The 7361-nt window shown below is 44.1% G+C and overlaps 2 long non-coding RNA genes across 7 annotated transcripts; one reads left to right on the plus strand and one right to left on the minus strand.

Annotated features, from left to right (window-relative positions):
- Positions 1-725: 725 nt before the first annotated feature.
- LOC109501514 lies at positions 726-2694 on the minus strand. 6 transcript variants are annotated; one of them, XR_002159632.2, is made up of 4 exons: positions 2564-2694; positions 1639-1823; positions 1126-1251; positions 726-1015 (listed from the first exon to the last, which is right to left on the minus strand). It is a non-coding gene; the product is annotated as an uncharacterized LOC109501514 (long non-coding RNA). The 6 variants fall into 6 exon arrangements; XR_002159631.3 differs by having other exon boundaries at positions 2494-2630; XR_006600631.1 differs by lacking the exon at positions 2564-2694 and adding an exon at positions 2367-2381.
- On the plus strand, positions 1739-4782 carry LOC123386566. The gene is made up of 2 exons (XR_006600632.1): positions 1739-1865; positions 2609-4782. It is a non-coding gene; the product is annotated as an uncharacterized LOC123386566 (long non-coding RNA).
- The last annotated feature ends 2579 nt before the right edge of the window (positions 4783-7361 follow it).

Genomic DNA, 7361 nt, shown 5'->3' on the forward strand with positions numbered 1-7361 from the left:
AAGGAAATTTAAAGTAATCAAGAAAATAACCCCCCCCCGCCACAGTTAAAAAAAACAAACAAACATAAAACGCATCCTGTATGTTTATTATCAGGAAAATGCTGAGGACTGTAATTAGGACTATAAATTTAGTTGACAGTAAATGAGAGCTAGATTAGTAAATAAAACTGCCTGTAAACATTGGCAAATCAGTTATCCTCTCGGGTGTGGTTTGTAAAAGAACCTAGCGGATATCCTAAGAGCTGGGGAGCCGCTCTGACTGGGGGAGAAGCGCCCACCGTTTCACAGCCCACAAAAGCTCTAGGGACCACCATCTCCCGTTGTCCGGGGAAAATGCCACAGGTCCCTTCTCCCCATTCCCGGAGCACGGCCGGAGATGCAGTGGCCTCCATTTCCTCACAACCTTCCTTTGTCCCTGGCAATCTGACTTTGATCCTCAAAAGTCCATTAAACGCCCCTTCCAGGTCCCCGGGGACCACAGGCCTCATAAGCGCTACAAACACATAGCAGCCTTTCCAGAAGGAAGTCTCCAGAGCCCTGGGAAGCCTCTGGCTCACTCCCTCCCCGCCCCACTGCCAGCCCCATCTTCAGGGACTTCCCTCCCACCGCCTGGAAACAGGCTTCAAACTTCACCCCTCCCCCCTCCCCCTTTCCCATGACGTTAAAGTGAACTAGTTTTCCCACTTCTACTTTTTCTTGCTGTCCTTAAAGATAATTACACAGGGTTTTCATTTGCTTTATGAAACATTTACTCCTCATCAGGAAATGAAAATAACAAAAAAATAACAAACATAGGGAAGCTAGTAAGTCACAGCTTCCCCTCCCTTGCTCAGGGGAAGCCTCTGGAGCAAGGCTCAAATGTGTTTACATCTTCTGGTCAAATCACACCAGACCATTGGAGCCCTTTGGTTTCACCTCACTGGGCAGAATGTGCCTGGTGTCACGGTCTCCTTTTCCACACAGGATTTCTCGGTGCTCCTTAAGAATATTTCTTTAAAGTTAGTCCAATCTCCACCTAATTAGTCCACAAAGAAATGCAAATAAAATGGGATATCATTTTTATCTTATCAAGATGGCAAAGAAAAAAGAGAGACAGAGAGAAATAAAAATGAAGGCCGATGATACCGAGTTTTGGCCGGCTTGCTGGGAAGCTGACTCACTCATTCTGGCGCGGCTGGAGGGACTCTGAATCAAGAGCCTTACATATGTGCATACCCTTCAACCCAGTAATCCCACTTCGAGGAAAATATCCTGAGGAAATAATCAAGAGATGCAGTCAAGGATTTATGCACAGAGGATATTCGTTGCAGAGCCATAATTGAGAAAAACTGGCAAGGACTTAGGTGCCTCCCAGGTGGGGCTTGGCTCCGCAAATCCTCCTACATCCCTATGATGGAACGGGGCTCATTCGGCTGTGCAGTCATCCGCTCGGCAAATATTTATTAGGTAACTACTCTGCATTAGGCACTTGGGCGGGTAAACAAAACAGGTAAGCTCCCAGGCCCCCCCTGGAAGATGCACCCCCTAAAATTCGGGATCTCGGAAAGCAATTTGAAAGTGTTGACATTATGTTTTGGGGGGACGCAGGTTCCACACTGTATCACCCCCACTCTCTCACCGCCTGCCATAAGCAGTTACCGATTCCGAAGAGTATCTCGTTCAGCGGCTCTCCCAGGTCGACCTCTCCTTTTCAAAAGCAGGTCCCGAGGCGCTGGGTAACCTGATCACGGCGGAAAGAGCCGCGACGCGGAAGTCTTCCGATTGGTTTCCAGTTCCAGGAAGTTGCAGACTTCGGGCAAATCGCGTCGCCTCTGGGACTGTTTCTAATCAGAAGAATGAAAGAAAAGGCCGAACCAACCCTTCAGGTTGTCTGGGTCTACTGATTTTTGGCCTGGGGACGGAGCCATTCGTGGGTGGGGGAGTCCTAACCCGCGCTGGAGGGAGGGAAGGCGGTGGAGCCCTCCAGGGTGTCTGCGTTTGTCATGGAGAGCTCTAGAACACAAAGAAGCCATGGACCACCTAGACTGGAGGGTGAAGGCGTCCGCACACAGCCGGGCTTCGGGGCGTGGGGTGGGGGCCGCAAGCTCAGAGCTCCCTCGCGCTCAGCTTTCCACCCCCCGCAGCGACGCCAGCCCCGCGGCGTCCTTGGCCTGAGTTGCTCCTTAATATTAACACCTAACCGCTAACAATCACGGGCGCTTCTAGGTGCAACACATTGTGTAGGCGATTTGGTCACCTCTCCCTCGCGCAGGGCAAGTATGAGGTCTGTGCTGCTACTCCCATACTTCCTAAGGCAAAACAGGCTTCGGACGGTTACAAGATTTATACGAAGTCACGTGGCTAGCCCCTGGGCCTGAGCGCTTCACCTCGTAACAGGACAGGACAGTCTTTCTTCCTGAAAGGGCAGTGGGACAGCCTCCCGTTTTATCCCTGGGTCCAGTTACAGAAGACAAGGAACAGGGGTCGTAATGGCAGTTAAGGCTTGTTGCTTACCGACTGGGAGCCTGAGAGAACTAAGTCACGAGCAGGGTTGCCACAGTTTACAAGTGATCTTAGAACCTACCAGAGCCCTCCGCTTCCATTTAGAAACTCCCTTTCTCCCCCGCAGCGCCCTTCCCCCCGCCAGGGTGAGGGGTCGGCTCTGAAATGCGGCGGGGAAGAACAATAGGCGCCCTGGGCCCGAAGGGCGGAGGGCAATTTGCATCTCAGAGGAGCTCCGGTCGGGACGCCGGGTTTGGACTCTGACCCTTGCACTAAAGATCAGCGCTGGGAATTTCCTGTGACCTGTTGAGGTTTGCTGCTCGGAAGCAATAAGGAGTCTTTGACGTTAATATCCACTTAATTAAGGAATCTAAAATGGCAGTTTAGTGGCAGGATTCTGTGAGCTCCCTGAAATTGTACGGAAAAGTCTGTGTTGTGTGTGCATAGGTGCGTTTTTCTGGGGAGAGTGTTCATAACTTTCCTTGGATTCTCAGAGGGGCTCACAGCTGCCCAAAGGTGAAGAACTTCTGGTCACACGTGAGCCACACTGAAGGAGAACAATGGTGCGAATCCTGTGGGAGGAGTGGGAGCAGGAAAGGGAAAGACTTAACTGTGGGGAGATGGGGGTGGGAGGGAAGACTTTCAGGTAAAACTTCTCTGAGAGGCAGGATTTGGGTGATGGGAGAGGAAGCTGACATTTCTTGCGCTCCTAGTGTGTGCCAGGCACTGTTCTAGACTAAAATTCATGAGGATTAATAGATTCTTAACAACAACCGCATGAGGTAAATAAGATTGTTCGGGCTTTATAGATTCATTCGTTTAGCAAATATTTTTCCAGCATTTATTATATGTATCAGGCACTGTGCCTAGAGGGGAAGATACAACAGTTAACAAAACAGTGGAAAATGCCTTCTTTCATGGAGCTTAATTTCCATGGGAGGCAGATGAGGAATCTGGGTTCACAGAGAGTTACCCGATACATAAGGGTCCTCAGCTAGTAGCAGGAGAGATTTGAACCCAGGCTGTACAGCACCAAAAGTTGTTTTTTGTTTTTGTTTTTATAATGACTTTAAACAAAAATAAATACGAGGAAAGCGAGAAAATATTTACATCAAGTAGTGCAAAGAAAAGATTTAAAGTTTTCAAACTGCAAATCAAAACCAAAATATATGTTCAAAATGAAGAAACAGGCAAAGATTACTATAATAATTCAGAAGAGAAAATATGAATGATCAATAAGGTTGAATCCTGGCTTCCTGAATTGTCAGTAAAACAATCCATTTATTGCTTGCACAGTGAGGAAGAGGATTACTTTGAGTAGCCTTAGCAGCGTATCAGAGGGCAAAAGGGCAAAGTCTGGATTTTTACTGGGGTTGGAAGACTGGTCTAAGGAGGGTTTTTCAGTGGTGGTTGGGGATTGTGATAAGATACTTTAGGTTTGATGGACACGGCCAGGCAAGGATTTGAGGAGAGGCCTTAAAAGAATCGTAATAATATGCCTTGTGGAAACCTAGAAGCTAAAATGCCAGTTGGCCTTCTTTGAAGGAGTGTGTCATGTGACTGCAGTCATGTGTGTTTCTTCTAGGCACTTGTTGGGTTTGTCCAGATTTACCCGACCTGCTTCCAATGTTTGGCACAGAGTGTACAACGTCTTAAGATGTCCAAAGTGCTTGTGGGTAACCAAGTGATGTACTAAGAAGCCCATTCAATGAGGTAGAAGGGAATGATGGGCACATTGTTATTGGGCTCCCCCCGCCTGTTTTTTTTTTTTTTTCCGTTTTAGTTTCCATGTACGTATTCTCAACTTTTCAAATAGATTTTTAAAAACTTTATTGAGCTATCATTGACAGTCAACAAATTTCACATACTGAAAGTGTGCAATTTTGGTAAGTTTTGACACATGTATATGCCTGTGAAACTATCACACAATCCAGATGATGAATATGTCCTTCCAAAGTTTCCTTGTGCCTCTTTATCATCCCATCTACTCAGTGGACCCTGTCTCCAAGCAACAACCCATTTGTCTTCTGTCACTGCAGATTCTTTACATTTTTTGTTTAATCTTATGCAAGTGTAATCCTATAGTATGTATTCATTTTTGCCCTTTTTAACTCAGAATAATTATTTTGAGATTCATCCATGTTGTTGCGTGTATCAATAGTTTATTTCTTTTTATTACTAGTAGTATTCCGTTGTGTGGATATACCACAAATTGTTTATCCACTCATCTGTTGGTAACAGCTGGGTTGATACCAGTTTTTGACTATTACAAATAAAACTATGATGAACATTCATGTACAAGTATTTGTGTAGATACATGCTTTTACTTCTCTTTGGTAATTAATTACCTAGGAATAGAATGGCTTGATCATATGATAGGTGTATGTCAGACTTAAGAAACTGCTAAGCTGTTTTCCAAAGTGGTGGTCCCATTTTATATTCTTAGTAGCCATATATGAGATTTCTAGTTGCTTTGTATATCTTCACCAACATTTGCTGTAATCAGTCCTTTCTTTTTTAAAAAATTTTTTTTCAACGTTTTTTATTTATTTTTGGGACAGAGAGAGACAAAGCATGAACGGGGGAGGGGCAGAGAGAGAGGGAGACACAGAATCGGAAGCAGGCTCCAGGCTCTGAGCCATCAGCCCAGAGCCCGACGCGGGGCTCGAACTCACGGACCATGGGATCGTGACCTGGCTGAAGTCGGTCGCTTAACCCACTGCGCCACCCAGGGGCCCCTAATCAGTCCTTTCAAATTTAGCCATTCTTCGAGGTGTGTAGTAGGATCTCATTTTAGTTTTAATCTTCCCTCCCTCCCTCCCTCCCTCCCTCCCTCCCTCCCTCCCTTCCTTCCTTCCTTCCTTCCTTCCTTCCTTCCTTCCTTCCTTCCTTCCTTCCTTCCTTCCTTCTTGGCTTCATGCATGGAGCCCAATGTGGGGCTTGAACTCATTACCCTAAGATCAAGACCTGAGATAAGATCAAGAGTCAGATGCTTAGCCACCTGAGCTACCCAGGAGTCCCTTAATTTGCATTTCTGAGATAACTAATGGTGGTGAGCATCTTTTTGTGGGCTCTTTGATATCCATATATCTTCTTTGTGAAAGTGGCCATTCAAGTTATTTGCTCCTTTTTGTTGTTGGGCTGTTTATCTTATTACATTTTGAAGGTGTATGTATGTATATATACATACATATAAGTATGTATATATGCATGCACACACGCACACACACACACACACACACACACACTCACTCTGAGTACAGATTCTTTATCAGATTTGTGATTTGCTAATATTTTCTCCCAGTCTGTGGCTTAACTTTCCATTCTCCAAATAGTAGCTTTCAAAGAGTGTACCTTTGGGCAGAGACTACTTAGTTAGGGCCTGGCTTTAGTGTCCTCTCCTTTCAGACCAGAGGCCTTTGCCACAAGATCTGCTCCCCTGGATCCTGGTTAGGCCAAGAAGCCTTCAAGCTTGATTTCTCTCTTCATATTTATTGGAGCTGGAGGTACTGGAGCAGCAGTGTATGTCTTGTGTCTGGCATTGTTCAATCCAGATATCCATTGGGATGAAGAGAGTAACTCAGAATCCAGAATAAAGTGTGTCCTAATGATCAATGCAATGATCAATGAGTAATCTATAATTACTCGGTAATTATAGATTATAGCAAACTGAAGAAAGAGGACTCAGACTTCTAAATGAAATGTTTGACTATAAAGCTGCTTAGAATGAAGGTTTTCTGGAAGTCATTCGTATAATTTTCTACTTAACCAGGAACCATTTCCCCTGTAAACACTCAAAATCATGTTGATGTACTGTGTTGGAGTTTATACTGATCAATAAATATCTCAAACTAGAAAAAAAAAACATGCATTCTTAATTTTTATTAAGTCCAGTTTATCAGCTTTTTCTTTTATGGACCGTATCTTTTGTTGGTATGTCTAAGAAATCTTTGCCTCATCCAAAGCCATTTACCTTTGTTTTCTTTTTAAGTTTAACAATTTTAGGATTTACATTTGTATCTATGATGCATTTTGAGTTAATTTTTATGTATGGTATAAGGGGTGGATTGAAACTTCATTTCTTTTGCATGTGAACAGTCACTGCAAAGGCTATTCTTTTTGCCACTTAATTGCTCTTGAAACTTCTTTGAAGCATTGACCATATATGTCTGGGTCTATTACCACCATTTCTATTCTGTTCAGTTGATCTATTTGTCTAGATTTACCTCAATTTTTCTCACACTAAATTACTGTAGCTTTATTATAAGTGTTGAAATAGGTTAGTAGAAGTCTTCCAAGTTTGTCTCTTTTTCTCAAAGTTATTTAGACTCTTCTAGGTCCTTTGTTTTCATTATAAATTTTAGAATTGGTTTGTTAATTTCTACAAAAAAGAGTATTAGGATTTAGGATGGGATTGCTTTGACTCGATAGGTCAATTTGGGGATTATTGACTTTTTTTAAATTTTTTTAAACTTTTTTTTTTAAATTTATTTCTGAGACAGGGAGAGACAGAGCATGAACAGGGGAGGGTCAGAGAGAGGGAGACACAGAATCCGAAACAGGCTCCAGGCTCCGAGCTGTCAGCACAGAGCCCGACGCGGGGCTCGAACTCACGGACCGCGAGATCATGACCTGAGCTGAAGTCGGCCGCTTAACCGACTGAGCCACCCAGGCGCCCCTAAATTGACTTCTAAATAATATTGACTATTCTATGAACACACCATATCTCTCCATGTATTTAGGGCCTCTTTATTTTATTTTTATTTTTTATTAAATATAATTTATTGTCAAATTGGTTTCTATGCAACACCCAGTGCTCATCCCAACAGGTACCCTCCTTAATGCCCATCAGCCACTTTCCCCTCTCCCCCACCCTTCCA

This window comes from Felis catus, chromosome B4, assembly GCF_018350175.1.
Source record: "Felis catus isolate Fca126 chromosome B4, F.catus_Fca126_mat1.0, whole genome shotgun sequence".
Lineage (NCBI taxonomy): Eukaryota > Metazoa > Chordata > Mammalia > Carnivora > Felidae > Felis > Felis catus.